We start from the raw sequence: 18,458 nt of genomic DNA on the forward strand, positions 1-18,458 counted from the left end.
TAATCAAAAATAAATACTAAGTGTATTAGTATAATTTACATATTATCAAGGATAGATTTAACAAGTATCTAGTTAATACTTGTTAAATTATTGGGTTTTGTTCTTGGGTGCATCTTAAAGGAGTTCTTCAAATTTGGAGATTTGTTCTAGGAGGATCATCCATTTCTAATTAGCACAAGAGTAATCTAGATAGGTGATCTAGATTGTGCCCATATTACCATCAAATCTACGTAAGGAAATTGTATTTCCTTAATCTTTATTTATTATGCTTTTATATTTGCATGCATGTTACATAGATCACATAAAAATGAATTATGAGATAATTTGATTTTTAATTAGAGAGTCTAATGTGGATCTATGATCTTTCACGATGGTCCCACCACTTGCCACGACAACACACGACAACAACCTAACACCGACAGCAACAACAAACACACCCTCCTCTGTTTTTGCGAAATTCCGGCAACACCCGCACCAACCACCACCTCCGACCACCCAAACACCACAACTAGAACCGACTAATCACCACGAACCCAACCAAACCCAGTTCAAGTCCAACAAGTCAAGGCAAACGTATATAAAACGGTTCCACCCTGTTTAAAAAATACCCATGCCATAACGCGTATTTCCGGCCAACCACGGCACGAACCACCATCCTTGGCCATCTCGGACCACCCACGGTGGTTGACGCAACCCTAGGTACCACCCCAACCAATCCCAGGTCAGTCACGACTGAATATGGGCTTATAACCATGCATAAACAAGTAAAACAACCCAATAACAACCACCGATAAAAACCCACCTGAAACTCCCTTTACCCGTTGTCCCTGGTGGTCAACAATGGGTCCTGGTCAATCCCTGGTGGTCCACGTTCATGGTGACGGTCTTAGTTCGCAATACGATGGTCTAATTAACGAGTTATAATCGTCTTAAGGTGAGTATGTTAGGAGACGATAGAAAATTACCTTGTGACGGTCTCCTAGCTAGAATTCTCCTCTTTTTCCTCCTAGATCTCGTCTCCTCTATTTAATGAGTAATTCTCAGATTTATTTGTGAATAATAATTAGGGTAGAGGTCTATGGTGGGTATTTACAGTAATATTAGAAGGTATGGTACTTCTATTAGTAAACTAGCTTAATACAATTAAATTACAAATCCCGACTTCACTCAACCAACTCATGTTACACGAGTAGCCCACCACAATCAGCCGAATTCAACACTTCCGACTCCTTCATTACGTTACTTCATTATTCCGTCCTTTAATTACATTATAAATATAAACTATTGTAATTAATTATTATTATTAATAACGCGTAAATTATTAATATCAAATCTGCTAAATTACGGGGTATTACAGTCTTCCCCCCTTAAAATGAACTTTGTCTCGAAGTTCACCAAAAAATGCTACAAAAGGCTCATGAAACTGTCAACACATCTGAATGTCATTTCAACTCATTATCATTGCAACACAATTAACTTACTTAATCATTATCAAACCCTATCATACTTATCAAAATGTATCACAAAATAAACTTAAATCATGAGATGTCACATTCTACCCTCCTAAAAATAAACTTCGTCCCGAACTTTAATAACATAATTAAAACTCTACACACTTATACCAAGCATTACATTACTCAAGTAAGGACAAGAACTGAAACAGATAACTCAAACAAAAGTATTAAGACTGAGAACACCGACAAACACCATAATACAACATCGTAAAATTTCAAAACGCCACAACTACCGAGATTTTACAATCCTACCCTCCTTAAAATTAAGGTTACGTCCTCGGAACCTTGACCATAACAAAAGTACAACACCATATAAATACCAATCAGATAAGGATAACAAAGTTTAAAGATTATAACAAAATTTATCATAAGCCTCTATTAGCACTATTACAGAATAACAGTTATTCATTTTGACATGAATCGTAGCACACTTCACAACCCCACATGTACAAACTTCGAGTTACGCGTATAAAATTAACACTACAATCAAAACAAGGTGTAGTTAATTGTATCCTATCTTACCTCTCCTTTGGCCCCCCTATCGTCACCCCTACCTCTCCACTATCATAGGTTAAGAATTGATAAAGCATTTATATTGAACTTTGGTAAAACCCGCGTTTTCGGAAATCAAAGTTAAGCCGTGACTTTCAAAAAAATCACCATTAAATAATCGTTAAATTTCTCTTTGAGTTTTTATACTTTTCAGAAAATGTAGAGAATTTACAAATCGTGAGAAAAAAAATCGAATTCAAATCTCGAACAACCATTTTATAAAGATTTTTAGAATCGAGTTGGTCCAAACAAAAACTGATCAGCAATTTGTCAAAACTTGGGTCAACTTGTAAAAATCACTATTAAATGTCAAAATATGATCTTGCAGCGTGACTTATCAATTTGAAAACATATATGAATCTTTTAAAGAATGGAGTTGGAATTAGGCAAAAATCTTAAGTAGAAATTAAATGAGAAATTTTACAAAATCATTTGTTGAAAACTTAACTGTACAGGAACATTCTGACCACTGTCCATTAAAATATTTATTTCTCTCAAACTGTAAAACTTCTATGGATTAGACCAACGATATTGGAAAGCTAACTCACTGAGTTATCACTCATAAAAATTTCTTCCATAGATAATTTTCAGGCACAAACAGGGCTAAAATTCTGAGAATTCCAGTTTCCAGCACTAGTACACTCCCGACTAAGTCATATGCCCTCCCAAGAATTCGACCCATGCTAACTATAATAACTTGACATCACACTCTACATACCTCCATTTCTAAACAATAATAATTATCATGGTTTAGGGATCACATAACCGCATATCACTAGACATGATACTACTAACAACATATCACACAACATCAATTTTATAAATACTTCATGCTCATGATCAAACAATTCAACATCTCATCCAATTCTCCCTTCATCCAATAAACAATATCAAACACCATCACAAATATCATATGGCCAAGCCATCTTTCATTCAAAATACTTACCGTAATCCACTCTGCAACAAGATTAGTAATTCTATATTCAAGCATTCATCAACCTCCCTTAAATCCCAAAATTCCTCCTTCTAACTATACCCCCACGCTCTCAAATTACTCTCAGGGTACCCGGTTTAAAACTGAGAGGGCCATGGTACGAATTAAGGCTAGCTTCTTAACCGGACTAAGAGGGGCTCCTAACAGGTTCTACTCGGGGTTCATTTTATTTAGACACATCCTAAGTTCATTATTATTCATTGGCTAGGCGTGAGGATCGTTTACTCTGATACCACTTTGTAACACCCCCATTTATCCAAGAGCCTTTAGCTAGACATCCCAAGTAAATGAGAGCGTTACCATCTCGGTTTCCCGAGTTAGTGAATAACAAAGTACAACAAATCTCAAAGTACTTTTGATTAAACTATAGCGATACATGTTTACTACAAATTAACCAACTAAATCACTTAATATAAAATATAAATACAACTTGCAGCGGAAATAAATAAAGTGATTAAATAATCTATGTGGTATAGACATCTAGGTAGACTGGCCAAGTCCTCGCGCATTCCCATAAGCTCTCAAGTCAGCTAATCTTTAGTACCTATCAAATCTGCTCCCCAATTATGGTTCATCACAGGTGTTCACGAATACACGGTCAACCACGAGGTTAAGTTGGAATGAATCAAACAACAATAATAATCCAACCAAAATAGACATCCTTCGAATTCTCATCACTTCATCCGTATAACTCACTTACATCAGTGGCAGTAGCACAACCCCCTTAACACCGTGCTATGCTCAACTGGCAGTAGTACTTGCGTACCATGCTCACCTGGCAGTAGTAATTACTTATTATGCACAACTATCTCTGGCAGTAGTAATTACTTACTATGCACATCTGGCAGTAACGATTACTCGCTATGCACAACTGGTACTAATACCCTCCGTGTTATGCTCAACTAAACAACCATCGCACCACACTATATATAACCACCAATAATGAACAATAACAATATAGTCATACAGCTCCGTTAATAACTTCGCATACACATATACTCCGTCTCCAATACTCATTCATAATATTAACCTTAACCTCGTCATCCATCACAATTCAATATATGTTCACATAATAATAAAATACAAGTTGAGTAGGTAATTCCTACATGATAAGCATATCCAACTAGTGCAATCTACTAAAAGTATCCTTCAATAAACCCGTTCAACAAGTCTAGCACCTATAGATAATTAATATTTATAACTTAATTATTAATTATTCAATTTATCATTATATTAATTTAATCAATTATAATTTATTTACATTAATTATTTTCTCGTGTACGATATTACGCAAAACCCGTCTTTTATAATTAATCAACCCAATACCCACTTAAAAATAACCCGTGAAACACCAATAATCCACATAAACCCCATGCAACACGGTTTTAACCGTGTTTAACACCCCTTCCTTAACCCGCCAAAACCCGACTCCACAAGCCACCACCGACACCTCTCCACCTAGACACCATTAGCCAACACCACGATGCACCCCGACAACCACTAAACACCAGCCAACCGGCCCCTACAACCCTCAACTAACATGCCCTAAACAACCCCCTTCAAATCCGACACAATCTCTCAAAAACACCCATACGCCACTCTCACCACCACCAGTGACAACTCGTGGCCACCGCCGTGGTCTCCCTTGACCCACAATGGTCCCACCACTTGCCACAGTAACAATCTAACACCGACAGCAACAACAAACTCACCCTCCTCTGTTTTTGCGAAATTCCGGCAACACCCGCACCAACCAACACCTCCGACCACCCTAACACCACCACTACGACCGACTAATCACCACGAACCCAACCAAAGCCAGTTCGAGTCCAACAAGTCAAAGCAAACGTGTATAAAACGATTCCACCGTGTTTAACAAATACCCATGCCCTAACGCGTTTTTCCGGCCAACCACCGCACGAACCACCACCCTTGACCATCCCAGACAACCCACGGTGGTAAACACAACCCTAGGTACCACCCCCAACCAATCCTAGGTCAGTCACGACTGGATATGGGCTTATAACCATGCTTAAACACGTGAAACAGCCCAATAACAACCACCCATAAAAACCCGCCTGAAACTCCCTTTACCCGTGGTCCCCGGTGGACAACGGTGGGTCCTGGTCAATCCCTGGTGGTCCACGGTCATGTTGACGGTCTTAATTCGTCATAAGGTGGTCTAAATAACGAGTTATATTCGTCTTAAGGTGAGTATGTTAAGAAACGATAGAAAATTACCTTGTCACGGTCTCCTAGCTAGAATTCTCCTCTTTCTCCTCCTAGATCTCGTCTCCTCTATTTGATGAGTAATTCTCAGATTTATTTGTGAATAATAATTAGGGTAGAGGTGTATGGTGGGTATTTATAGCAAGATTAGAAGGTATGGTACTTCTATTAGGAAACTAGCTTAATACAATTAAAATACGAAATCCCGACTTCACTTAACCAACTCATGTTACACGAGTAGCCCACCACACTCGGCCCAATTCAACACTTCCCGACTCCTTCATTATGTTACTTCATTATTCCGTCCTTTAATTACATTATAAATATAAACTGTTATTAATATCAAATATACTAAATTACGGGGTATTACAGCTCGTCCCTTTGGCGTGAGTTATCTCATCCCCCCGTTTTGAATCCCGATTGAGTCAAGAATACCATTGACGTTACACATTTATGTTTCGTCAAAGAGCTTTCATTTCCTTCGTGCACGAGGCTAGGGCACTCTCCTTACACATATTGTTTGGATTGGTATCCCACTCGAAAATCGGGGATCGATCGCTTGGTGTGTAACCCACCTTATTAAGCCGAAACCCGTGTCAGCATTATGAATAATACTAGGGAGTATCCCGTGCTTCGCACGACCAGTTTTAATACTTTCTTCTTCAAACACTAAAATGTGATATTGTTGGGTGGATACTCTTACCTTTCTTTCTCGACTGAACATCATATTTTTAATTTATTAATGTATTAATCTCTAATGATCTACCTTACTCTTTCATAAAAAGATCATTTAAATATCCAATGAAATGTCTTTTTATCAAAGTTAGATATTTTTCAACGACACGTATTAATAATGAAAGTTATTTCCCTCGTGTCAAACGCCAGTTCTTCAAAAAATAAATATCTTTCGAGAGCAATATTCATAAATATAAAAAATTGGAATAAAAATTAATGTGGGAAATATATAGATGGAGATATTTAGTTAATCTTTAGGGAAAAAAGACAGGAGATTATGAAAAAGAAAAGAAAATTAGAGTTGAAAATAGCGCACAACATATTTTTCAATTATCCATACCATAAAGTATGGAGAAAGTTAAATTATTAATTTATACCCACAAAAACAAAATATAATGAAGTATTGAATACAAAGGAGATAGTATTATTCCTTGAGTTCCTTCCATTTCACTTTTTTAGAATGTGTCTCCCTGATTTCTTTCCAACATTGATTCGAGTAACTCCTTTACGCGGTTATGCAGTAAGTCTCCCTTAAGACGGTATTATCCATCCTAAGTAAAACGGGTCAAATACATACCCTTTGTTTATATAATAATGCATAAAAACAAATAATATATTTGACTTAAATATACAAATAGTATAATACTTGATCTATCTTAAGCTTAAAACGGATCTTTAATGAGAATTTTTGTAAGGCTTTTATCATAATTTATTACTTAGATTTGAGTAAAACACATCCAAAATAGTTTTTTTTTCTTTGTAATAAATTTTACGGCAAAAATATCAAAGAACAAAAATGTATATTTAGTACTCTGTATAATATATATCAGAATCATTTACAATTCCTAAACATATACTAATGGTAAATCCATTATAATACTCATATTTACAAAATATCATATATCGTATTCTTGTGATTTGAGCGAGTAAACCCGATCATGCTTAATTATAATCTAAACTAACATAGGATATGGAGGTACTCATTGATCTCCCTTTCTTACTCATCTCAATTTTCTTAAACTCACTTCCATATCCATATCGTTATGACTATAATCCTAGATGTCCTTCTCTCACCCATTTTTGCTGTAGTAAATCTCCACCATTATTTATCACTTTACAGTTTACCGCATGTCCGCATCGATGATCTTCTCTTCAAGATCCAACTACTAAATTATTACTCGATGCTTCAAAATTGTACTATCGTGATGTTGATAAGCGCTCAACAATTAAAAAGGTTACTATTTGTAATCAATATCAATTTCGTTGCAAGTTGTTTTTGCTAAATTTGGAGGTAGAATAAAAAAGTTTCTTAGATTTGTTACGTTATAAAAAATCCTTCCCATGCATTATTTATCTCTATTGAAAACGAAACAAACTGCACTTGTCTCCATTTGGTGATGAATAACAAATTGTACGGGTACAATGTCTTTCGATGTTCTCATAGCATTGCTGGAAGTTGTAGCTGAAATGGAGAAAACAAAGAAAAAACTTGTAAGTTGCATTTCGGATTTAGTGTACACATATACTATTAACTATTAAAATAGAGTATGAGCAATTTGTCTAATCACCGTTATCTTAACTCTTAATATTTGAGTACATAAATGTTTGAACAATTTTTGTCAGTAGGAAAGTCAAGGGCAATATACGGATTTGTTAACAAAAGATTAAAGGCTAACCATTATATAGTGTACTCGTATTATTTACTTACCGCCGTGACATCGTATGATATGGATACTTGAGTCTTCACCTCGCAACCACCTTCATTTAAGCTTTGGCGAGCAAATCCGAACCTGAAAATCAAGTTATTATATCATATTCAATAACTTATACTTGTAATTAAATGACAATTGAAAAGCGTACAATTTGATCTTCGATCACCTTTTTGTTAAAGATGGTCCATCTTATGATTATAGCAAGAACAAACGGAAGAGTAGATTCCATATTCGATCAGTCAATTTGTTGTGACTGGAGGGGAAAATCCTATATTTATAGGGTGTGTACATGGCACTTAGTAGTAAACAATGTGAATGAATAGTCTTTTCAACTTTGAATACTCTGAATGTGTTTAAGAATATGAATGTGTAATTTTAGTTTAAATGTGTACGTATCTTGGAAATACATATGGATTATGGCGTAAACTTTCAAGTATAATGCCAAATGCAAATTACGTAGTATGTATCTGCAAGATGCGATCTATGCGTAGTCATGTTCTATTATCTTGGGATCATAACATTTACATTTTCACTTGTTAGTGTTGGACATTAAGGTTAATTTTTTTTTTTAAAAAAAAGTTAAATAACACATGTTAAATCTATAACATCTTAACCCGACTTTTTATATATAGATATAAGATAAGATCTATGACTAATATGCGTAATTTTGTCATTTAAATCTTACGGAGTACTCCATCCACTATTTTACATTCTCACATTTCAAGACACTCATCTCTCTTTAATACCTCTCAAAATATAGGAGCTAATAATAGAATTGTATACGCATATGAAATGACGAATTTAATGATATAATTCTCATAATTTTTTCTGGATTATATTTTTATGTAATTGAAAATCAAAAATTTATCTCGTAAAACAAAAATATCATATATAAAGTAATGTAGGGAGTAACTATTAATCTCGTAAGGGTAATTATTTCTACCATTAAATGTATCTATTTTTTGTTCATTCATTGACTATTAATATCGTAAGTGTAATTCTTCCAACCATTTAAATATTATTTTTGATTCATATGAATATATGATAGGTATTCAATACTCATGCAATAATTACACACATTATTTATAAATAATTGACAAATAATATAAACTATAATTAACGTTCACCTTGTAGTTAGATGCTTCAGATTAACACTCTTATTTAATTTTTGTAATCAATTCGTTTTCATTAAATGTTGTTTCATGCCACGTGTGAATCCACGGTCTTCCTTACCCGATTATATATATATATATATATATATATATATATATATATATATATATATATATATATATATATATATATATATAAATATATAAGATAATGAATCATGAGTGCTTATGTGCTATGTGATCATAATTTCTCCCGTGTCATTTCCAACTTACAAAAACACCTTTTTGCACCGTTATAATGGCCATTTCAAACCCCGGTCTTTCGCTGACCGTTGCACACCTTTTTAGGCCTTCGTAATGACGATTTTCAAACCCGGTTTTCTACAATCGTTTCAAAAAAAGCACCTTTTAGGCCATCGTAGTGATGATTTTCAAACCCGGTTTTCTACAACCGTTTCAAAAAAATCACCTTTTCAGGCCATCGTAATGACGATTTTTAAACCTGGTTTTCTACAACCGTTTCAAAAAAACTCCTTTTTAGGCCGTCATAATGACGATTTTCAAACCCGGTTTTCTACAACCGTTTCAAAAAAACCTTTTTATGCCGTTATAATGGCCGCGTCAAGACACGGATTTTAAACCATCTCGCGCCGACACAATGGCTCTTTCAAAACCCAAAATGACACAAACCCTTTTTCGAGGCTTTTCAAATCCCGAGGACTATACACCGTTCTCGGGACCACAACAATATCAAACCTTTTCAAAACTCGATTTTCAAAACGCACTATTTTGAATTTCAAAAGCCGTCTTCGGTAACAGCACATCGTTTTTAGAGCCGCCGTAATTTCAACTCAAACTGTCTTTTGAAAACAAACCTAAGACAACTATTCAACTGATCGACTTTTTGAAGATCCCTACTCTTCGAAAGCCGACCATAAAACGATAAATGAATCTTTTTGAAAATTTATATTTTCGAAAATTTCAGTCCACCGTTCAAATTCCGCCTCATGTCTATCGAGCCAAAGTAAACGTACTTATGGGTCTCTACTTATGAGTCGTCTCACCTCGAGACTCGTTCAACAGCGTCACGCCCTTACGTTGAACACGAGTCAAGGTCTGGTCAACACCGTCACACCATAAATTGAGTTAGCACCGAGGCACCATACACGGTTGCCCTCATCTCGTTGGGTCCGATGTGTCTTTCCGTCTTTTGTGTTGTCTACGTTTAGTCGTTAAACTATGTCGGATTGCGATGTAACCTGAGCCATATTCTGCCTCAGAGCCATGGCCCCATCTTCCGCTTCGTCCAACAACAACGATGACAACAGAGATCTTAATATGGCTCAGCTAGCCAACCTGCTCACAGCTCTTAAGGTCACCCTGGACCGCGTCAAGACCCGTATCGACACTCTGGAAAACAAGGAAACCGGAGAACACAACACTCCGCCTTTAACCAAAATTGAGAAAAGACTCAAGCTCTTGGAAGAGTAACTTCTAGCCCGTGGAAACAACATCCACCTTGAGAACAGTCAAAGTTTCGAACCCGTCGGGGATCAGATGCCCGACAACTTTACCTTAAAAGATGTACCCAAGTTCAAGGGAGTGGAGGACCCACTCAATCACATTCGGGCCTTCAAGGATTATATGTGCATCAAAGGGGTCAAACAAGAACTCTTCACCCGGATCTTCCCAACATCTCTGGAACCGATTCCCTGCCAATGGTACTATTCCCTCGACACAAAGAGCATTACCACTTGGGACGGAGTCGCCGTTGAATTACTAAACAATACACTGACAACGTTGAAATCCAAGCCAATACCCGTACTCTTGAGGTCCTGACTCAGAATGACAAGGAAGGATTCATTGAATTCTTAACCCGTTGGAGGAGGGTAAGCACCCAATTGGTCAGTGAGCCGAGTGAATCAACCCTGGTGGAGACGTTTTTCAACAACCTCCGTCCATTTTATTCCAACCTGCTGAGATATCAAAACATCAAAACCTTCCAGGATATACAAATCCTCGGAACCCGCATTAAAGACGATCTACGCAAGGGTGTTCTAGCCAAAACCACAGGTAGAGGCTACCAGGGGTCTACCTCAACCGAATCTCGTCCCTACAGTCAGACAAACAAAATCGATGAGGTCAACCACCTCGAACCAACTACGAAGAAAACTGAGTGTCCTCAAAGGGCATTCACAAACATGGAAACAACCTATGCCAGCGCCTTAAAAAGACTCATGGACCAACGGAAACTACAGCTGATTGGGCCCACTCCGGACCCGTCCGAGGCCAAAGAACCTTCTTCTGGAATCCCAACGCTACTGCCAATACCACATGGCAAAGGTCATGACACGGAAGCTTGCTTCAAGCTAAAGCACGCCATTCAAGATATGATTGAGAAAGGCGAATTACCCTTACCGCCGCCAACAAAACCAAATAACAAGACAAACCCCTTGGGAATCCATGCCATCTCCGATGACGAGCAAACCCTGGATTGCTCACACCTCATCCTGCCTATTGAGGACGAGGTGAGCACCTTGGAAAAGGACACCCCGGACGGGATGTTCGTATTCAGTGCCGCAACCATGCTCACCATGTTCCAACAGGTTGAAGAAGGCATAGCCAGGCGCTCAGAAAGGATCACCCGACTTGAGGACGCGTACCACCGGCTGATTTTCAACCTGCCAACACCAACACCAAGCCCAAGGAAGGGTCCTCCAAGCACCCAAAACTCCCAGTTCCAAAAAGGATTGTTCCCGCGTTCATTCTGGCATGCATCCCACAATAATCAACCCCACAATAATCAACCTCACAAAAACTACTCCCACAAGAACTTCCCCTAAAAAAAATCTATCCGTTGAGGAATACCCCTCCAAGGTACCCTTGCGATCCCGAAATCAACGGTATCTGGAGAGACGACGCAGATGATGTCTACATTGTTTCGGGAAAAGGCAAACGGGCAAAAGATATTGGTCACCTTACCCGATCCGGATGCCCCTACCAAAATCCGAACAATTCAACAACTAATCCAACAACAAATGACCAAGTCGTCCCGGACGTGGACGTTCAATCCAGGATTCCCTAGAACTCGATCCTTAAGCAACTACAAAAGGCCAAGGCCGAAATATCCATTTGGCTACTGATCGCCACATCCTTCGAGCATCGGCAGGCTTTGCTACAGGCCTTGGGGAAGTTGACAGTTCCCTCTACCTCTATCCGGAAGAAGTGGTAGCACACATGACCAGGGATGTCCCTGACTTGAACAACCCGGTCATCTTCTCCGACGAAGATATCCCTCCGTTCGGAGCCAAGCATAACTTGGCCGTGTACATCACTGTGCAGTGCCTAAAAAGGAACGTGTCTATGGTCCTAGTGGATGACGGATCTGCGCTCAACGTCATTCCCCTCAAGACAGCTCATAAACTGGGTATCAAGGAAGCTGACTTGGTCCCGACTAATCAACGAGTACGCGCCTATGACGGCACTCTTTGTACCGTCGCAGGGCTCATCACCTTGACCATTGCAGCAGGACCCCTGGAAGGACAAGCCAATTTTCAGGTGGTCGATATTGATGCCTCCTTCGACATGCTTCTAGGACGCCCCTCGATTCATGCGGCCAAGGCCATCATTTCCACCCTTCATCAGAAAATCAGGGTCCCTTTCAACGGGAAAACAATCACAATTCCTGCATCCCTGATCAAGGCTATCATGAAGAAGGGAATAGCCTATCAGGTCATTGAGGAGGACGACAACGAAATGTGGGGATTCCAAGCTGTGAACGCCCCAACTAACGAATCAGCACCCTTTGATTGTGACCCGTTCTCGAACCTCACAGTCAACCGCATCTTAAAGCGCCAGGGTTATTTCCTGGGCCTACCTCTCAACCCACTGAAGAGCACCTTGCCTCCCATTAAGCAGGCCAAGGTCCCCAACATCCCCTTCGGGCTAGGCTATGAACCGACGATGAAGACGTCCAGGAAATGGGTCTCCTAGTACGGAAGCGCAAAAAGAAAGGAGTCATCCTCCACCCCTACCACTTGACTCTCAACGGCTACTTCATCCCCGAGGGAGAATCCGAGCTTTACAACGGCTTACCTGAGCCAATCTAAGACCCCGTAGCAAAGGTCAAGCATCCGGGCATAGAGGTCTTTCAAGACTGCTACTTCATCCTAGACAACCAAATCTGAATCAAATCTGAATCAACCCCTTGTCTAGACGGGCAAGCCGTGAGTCTCCTCTTCGGAGAAGATTATATGAAGCACCTAGACTATGAGGACATCATCAACATCGCTCTCATAGATAACCAGTTCGATCCCACTGCCTTAATCTCTGAAGCTGACCTAGAGAAAGCTACCCAAGGCTGGAGGAAGACTGGCTAGTGGACCCATCATCAAGGCCGCGTTCTCAAGATCACAACTGGAGAAGGCCTCATGTTCAAAGAGGGAAGTGAAGACGATACTGAGTTTGAGTCCGAGTTTGATGACAAACCCGAGTCAAAGTCTGTCTTAGCTCCTAGCACTCTTGATGTCACGGTCAAAGTCCCTTTTCCATTATTTTATCACAAACTTGTGGCTGCCTCAGAGGCTGAGTCAACTAGGGTCACCCCCACTCTCGCAGAAGGTAGCAACCTGGAGCTTGTTCCAGAAGCCACCTCCTCTACTGTATCGCCTCTGAATGCCCATGAGATGTGTGTCCTATCCGAGCTTTTTGCTCAGGTCGACTTAATGAATGCTAAGTTTGCTTACGACTCGTCTCAATTTAACCGCAATGCAATTTTGAACGAATATGAGGAATTTGACTTGAGTGACTACCCACCTCACCCAGCCAAAGAACTTGACAAACGAGAGGATAGGACACCCATCGTTGAGGAGACCGAACCTATCAACGTAGGGGCCGACAAAACACCTCAAGAACTTAGGATATGGACCGCCCTTGACCCCTCGGAAAGACAGCAGTTCATCGACCTCTTACACGAATACAAGGACGTATTCGCATGGTCCTACAAAGACATGCCTGGGATCGACAGAGAGATTCCAGAGCACAGGATACCCATTAAACCCGGAGCTAAACCCGTAAAGCAAAAGTTGCGCCGTATGCGCCCGGAATGGGCTCTAAAATTCAAGGAAGAGGTAGACAAACAATTCAAGGTCGGATTCATCAAAGTTTCCAAATATTCCAACTGGGTGGTTAACATTGTCCCCGTACCCAAGAAAGACGGGAGAATTCGGGTTTGCGTCGACTTTAGAGACCTAAACAGAGCAAGTCCAAAAGACGACTTCCCTCTGCCACATGTTGACATCTTGGTGGACAACACCGCTGAGCATATCATGTGACTCATATTTGGTCACATTTAGTCCCCGAATTAGCCTCGTTCCCATGCTTTATAGTCCATAATTGGGTCATTTACTATCTTTAGTTTCCCATATTGCATATTCTTTGAGGTTTTATCTCCTTGGTAGGAAAGGATGGCTAATCTTGCATTTACATGACAAAATGGAGCTAAATGGATCGCATCAAATGACCAAGCATCAAAGAAAACTCAACACTAGAAGGCCTAAGTAGATAATAAAGTGAATTGGGCAATGATGAAAGGATCCTTGCATCCCCGAGATGTTCCTTGCGGATTATAAAGGAGGAAAAGAAGAGAAGCTGACTGCCCAGGGATCCGAGCGGATCAGACACGATGCAGGCGTCTCCCACCATCAACATCCGGGCGTCATTCGACCAAGACGAGCGGATCGCAACTCATGGAGCCGAGCGTCTTCTCCTATGATCCGCTCGGATTGCAAGTCAGAGAGCCAGTTCCACAGCTCAAGACGCACGGATCGTGGCAGGACTAGTACACGGATATGCTCATTTCCTTCGAACGAAGCATTTCCTCAACTTTTCTTAGGGTCTTAATAGTCATTTAAGCACTTAGTAACCCTAATCTTTGTATTTAATCTTTAGTATAAATACCCCATTGTACTACCTAGATTAGCATCATATCTTAATCAATCTCTTATTCAATCTCTAATCATCCCTTAATACTGTCTTAGTAATAGCTTAATCTCATCAAATTAGTCTTAATTTAGTTGTAATATAATTTATCAGTATTAATTACATCTTAATCTTTCCGTAATTTCTCTATTGTTCTTCATTTATTTTGGGTAATTAGAAGGTTATTTTGATTTATTTGGGAGACTGACAACCTTCCATCAATCATCAAGTACTTCTATTATTCTTTACATTATTACTTGGAATCATCTTTGTAGGTATATTTCTCTTAACCCTTGTTTTAATTATTGTTAATTACTTTCATTTATTCATAATGTTTTGCTTTGTTAGTTTGATTAACAATCTTATTAGCATGTTGAACTTGATAATGAGTGAGTAGTCTTCTAGCCAGGGTTAATGGGGAAGCAAGGGAAACAAACATGGGGAATGATTCATGCTTAATCTAATGTGTTTTCATAATTAAATTGCTTGCTTGTTGTGATTTCAACTTATGCACATGTTATGTTTGATGAAATGCGAGCCTATGAATCCTTGCATTTTTTACCCATCACCTATCTCTTCAATGAGCCTTGTTAGCTTATACACCAACTCGAGCCTCATTAGACCATGCATATAGTTGGATAGGATGGATTAAGTCGACTAGTAGGTGTTGTACAATCTAATCGATTCGGCTCCGGGACCCAAACCTTTTTAGGGATTGTAAGCTTATAAACCAATTCGATCCCATCACAATAATAAGTGCTTGCTATATAATTGAGAACATGTTTGTATGATCAACTCCCGTGAATCCCCTATGAACCCATGACACCCTATTGCTTTTTAATCAATTGTTTACATCTCATTAATTACCTTGCTTGCTTTCATTACTTTACTTTTATCTTGTTAATTAGTTTAGACCAATCTCATCTCAACCCAAATTGTGACACCCTAAGACACGACCATTTACAATTGAAAATCCTACATCAGTACCCATTCCTTGGGATCCGACCATTTCTTGCCTCTTTGCTAAGAGTAGTTTGTGAAGTTATAAATATTATTTTGGTTGGTAGCTTTTGATGACGAGTTTGAACCGGACCAAAAATGGCGCCGTTGCCGGGGACGGTGTTAAATTGATTTGATTTTCATTAATTGTTTTTAGTTGTGTCTTTCTTTACCATGGGGAAGTCAATCTCCTCAAGGTTGTTCTAATTTTTTTCGAGTTGTTTGATATTCTGCATGACTAGGAGATCACAAGGTAATCCATTACCTATAGACCTTGAAATTGAAAGAACCTTAACCAACAATAGAAGACTTGCTAGAGGTACTTTAAGAGGTATTGGAGAGATTGTGGACATTCAACCAAATAACATTGAGTTTACCAACCCTTTTGCAAGAGAAGGAGAGGACAACCCAATACAAAACACGCCACAAAATCAACCCAAAATGCCTAAATTTTCATCACATTCCGTACCAACCGAGGAGAACCTACCACATGGTACTCCTACACAATAACACTTAACCGGTAATTTCATTGCCAAATCCGCATTCATAGAACTAGTTGAGAGAAGTCGATTTGGAGGGATGCCTAGTAAAGACCCTCACTCACATATGGAGACTTTTTGTGACTATTGTGATGCGATTTCTCAAACCGGGGTTACTCAAGACCAAATCTGATGGGTATTATTCCATTTTTCTTTGATTGGTGCCACGAAGCAATGGTTGAAGAGCCTAGACAAGGCTACCCTTGGTATTGACTCATGGAAGAAGTTAGCACTTGCATTCTACAAGAAATTCTATCCTTCGGAGAAGACCAATATGTTGAGAGCCCAAATCACCGGGTTCAAGCAAAGGGATGAGTAATCATTGTATGAAGCATGGGAGAGATTTAAGGGCACTTGTCTTTCTTGTCCACACCATGGACTTAGCGAGTGGTTCCTTGTGCAACAATTTTAGAACGGTTTATATGAAGACTCCCGCAACATCCTCAACATGGGATCCAATGGGATGTTTACCGAAGTTGATGATAATCAAACATGGGCCAAAATCGAAGAGATGATGGTTCATAATTCACAATATAGTAGACCTCGAAAGGCAATTGGAGGAGGAAAATATGAGGTAGATTCTATCACTCAATTAGTTGCTCAACTAAGTGCTCATATTGACACCATCAATTTAAAGTTTGAGAAGGCTATGAATAAGCTTGATGAAGATTCCAAATCACCTAGACAACATGTTAATGCTATGGTGGCATCATCCTCAATTCCAAGTGGAGTATGTGAGAGTTGTGGAACTTTGGGACATGACCAAAGCGAATGTAGGGGAACAAGTGAATGCTTTCCAAGCATACAAGAGTAGTACCCTTATTCCAACTATTACAATGAGAATACCAAATTCCATCCAAATCTTTCATATAAAAGCCAAAATGTTCAAAACCCTCAACCAACATACACGCCACTTCCAATGAGAAATCAAGCTCAAAGACCCTTTTACAACCAAAGCCAAAATTATCAAAATCAACCTTCATGCAATCAACCAAATGACCAAGGCTTTGATGTTCAAAAAGCGGTCCTCCAAATGCAAAAGAACCAACAAGAATTTTTCACCCAAATGCAAAAAGATAGCCAAGCCAAAGACATCACCATCAACAACATACTAGCTCACAGTAAGATGCTAGAAACTCAAATGACTCAATTAGCATCTTCTAACTCTCAAAGACAAAAGGGGCAATTACCACCTCAAAGTAATCACCCAAGACATGAATCGGTGAGTGCCATCCATTTGAGAAGTGTTACAAGGTATGAAGGGCCGAAGAGGCCAATTGATGAAGATGTTGTGAATTCTAGTGAAAAGTAAAGAGTTGTGTAGAACTCTAAGGAAAAAAAACCCACCACCAATGAAGTTTCAAAGAAGAAGAATGAAAAGAAGGCTAAGGAGAAAGAGCCTATTGTGATTAGACTTCCATTCCCAAGTCGTCAAGCTAAGCCTAGGCTTGATGAACAACTTGGAAAGTTCATGGAGATTGTGAAGAACTTAGAAGTATCAATTCCATTCACGGAATTGATCAATCATGTTCCGGCCTATGCGAAATACATGAAAGACATTCTTACCAAGAAGAAATCCATCCGGAAGCTAGAGACTATTGCATTCACTAAAGTGAGTAGTGCTATTCTACAAGAAAGTTCACCTCCAAAGCTCAAAGATCCGGGCAGCTTCTCTATTCCATGCACCATTGGCGACACCACAATCAACAAAGCATTATGTGACCTTGGAGAAAGTGTGAGTGTCATGCCATATTCGGTGTGCAAAAGGCTAGGAATGGGAGAACTTAAATGCACCAATATTACGCTTCAAATGGCGGATCGATCAATGAAGACACCTTTAGGGATATGGGAGGATGTGCCCGTAAGAATTGGCAAGTTCTTCATCCCGGTGGACTTCTTTATTGTTGACATGGAGGAAGATTCCAACATTCCTATAATTTTAGGAAGACCATTCTTACATACCGCGGGAGCGGTAATTGATGTGAAGCATGGAGAGCTCACACTTGAAGTGGGAGATGAGACGATCACTTTTAATCTTGATAAGACAATGAGAGCTCCCCGACTACATGAGCCATGTTTTAAGATTGATCACT

The 18,458-nt window shown here is 39.2% G+C and overlaps 1 non-coding gene across 1 annotated transcript; it reads right to left on the minus strand.

Annotated features, from left to right (window-relative positions):
* Positions 1-16,639: 16,639 nt before the first annotated feature.
* On the minus strand, positions 16,640-16,746 carry LOC141650339 (small nucleolar RNA R71). Its single transcript, XR_012546379.1, has one exon. It is a non-coding gene; the product is annotated as a small nucleolar RNA R71 (small nucleolar RNA).
* Positions 16,747-18,458: the final 1,712 nt, after the last annotated feature.

This window comes from Silene latifolia, chromosome 3 (genome assembly GCF_048544455.1).
Source record: "Silene latifolia isolate original U9 population chromosome 3, ASM4854445v1, whole genome shotgun sequence".
In the NCBI taxonomy this organism is placed as follows: domain Eukaryota; kingdom Viridiplantae; phylum Streptophyta; class Magnoliopsida; order Caryophyllales; family Caryophyllaceae; genus Silene; species Silene latifolia.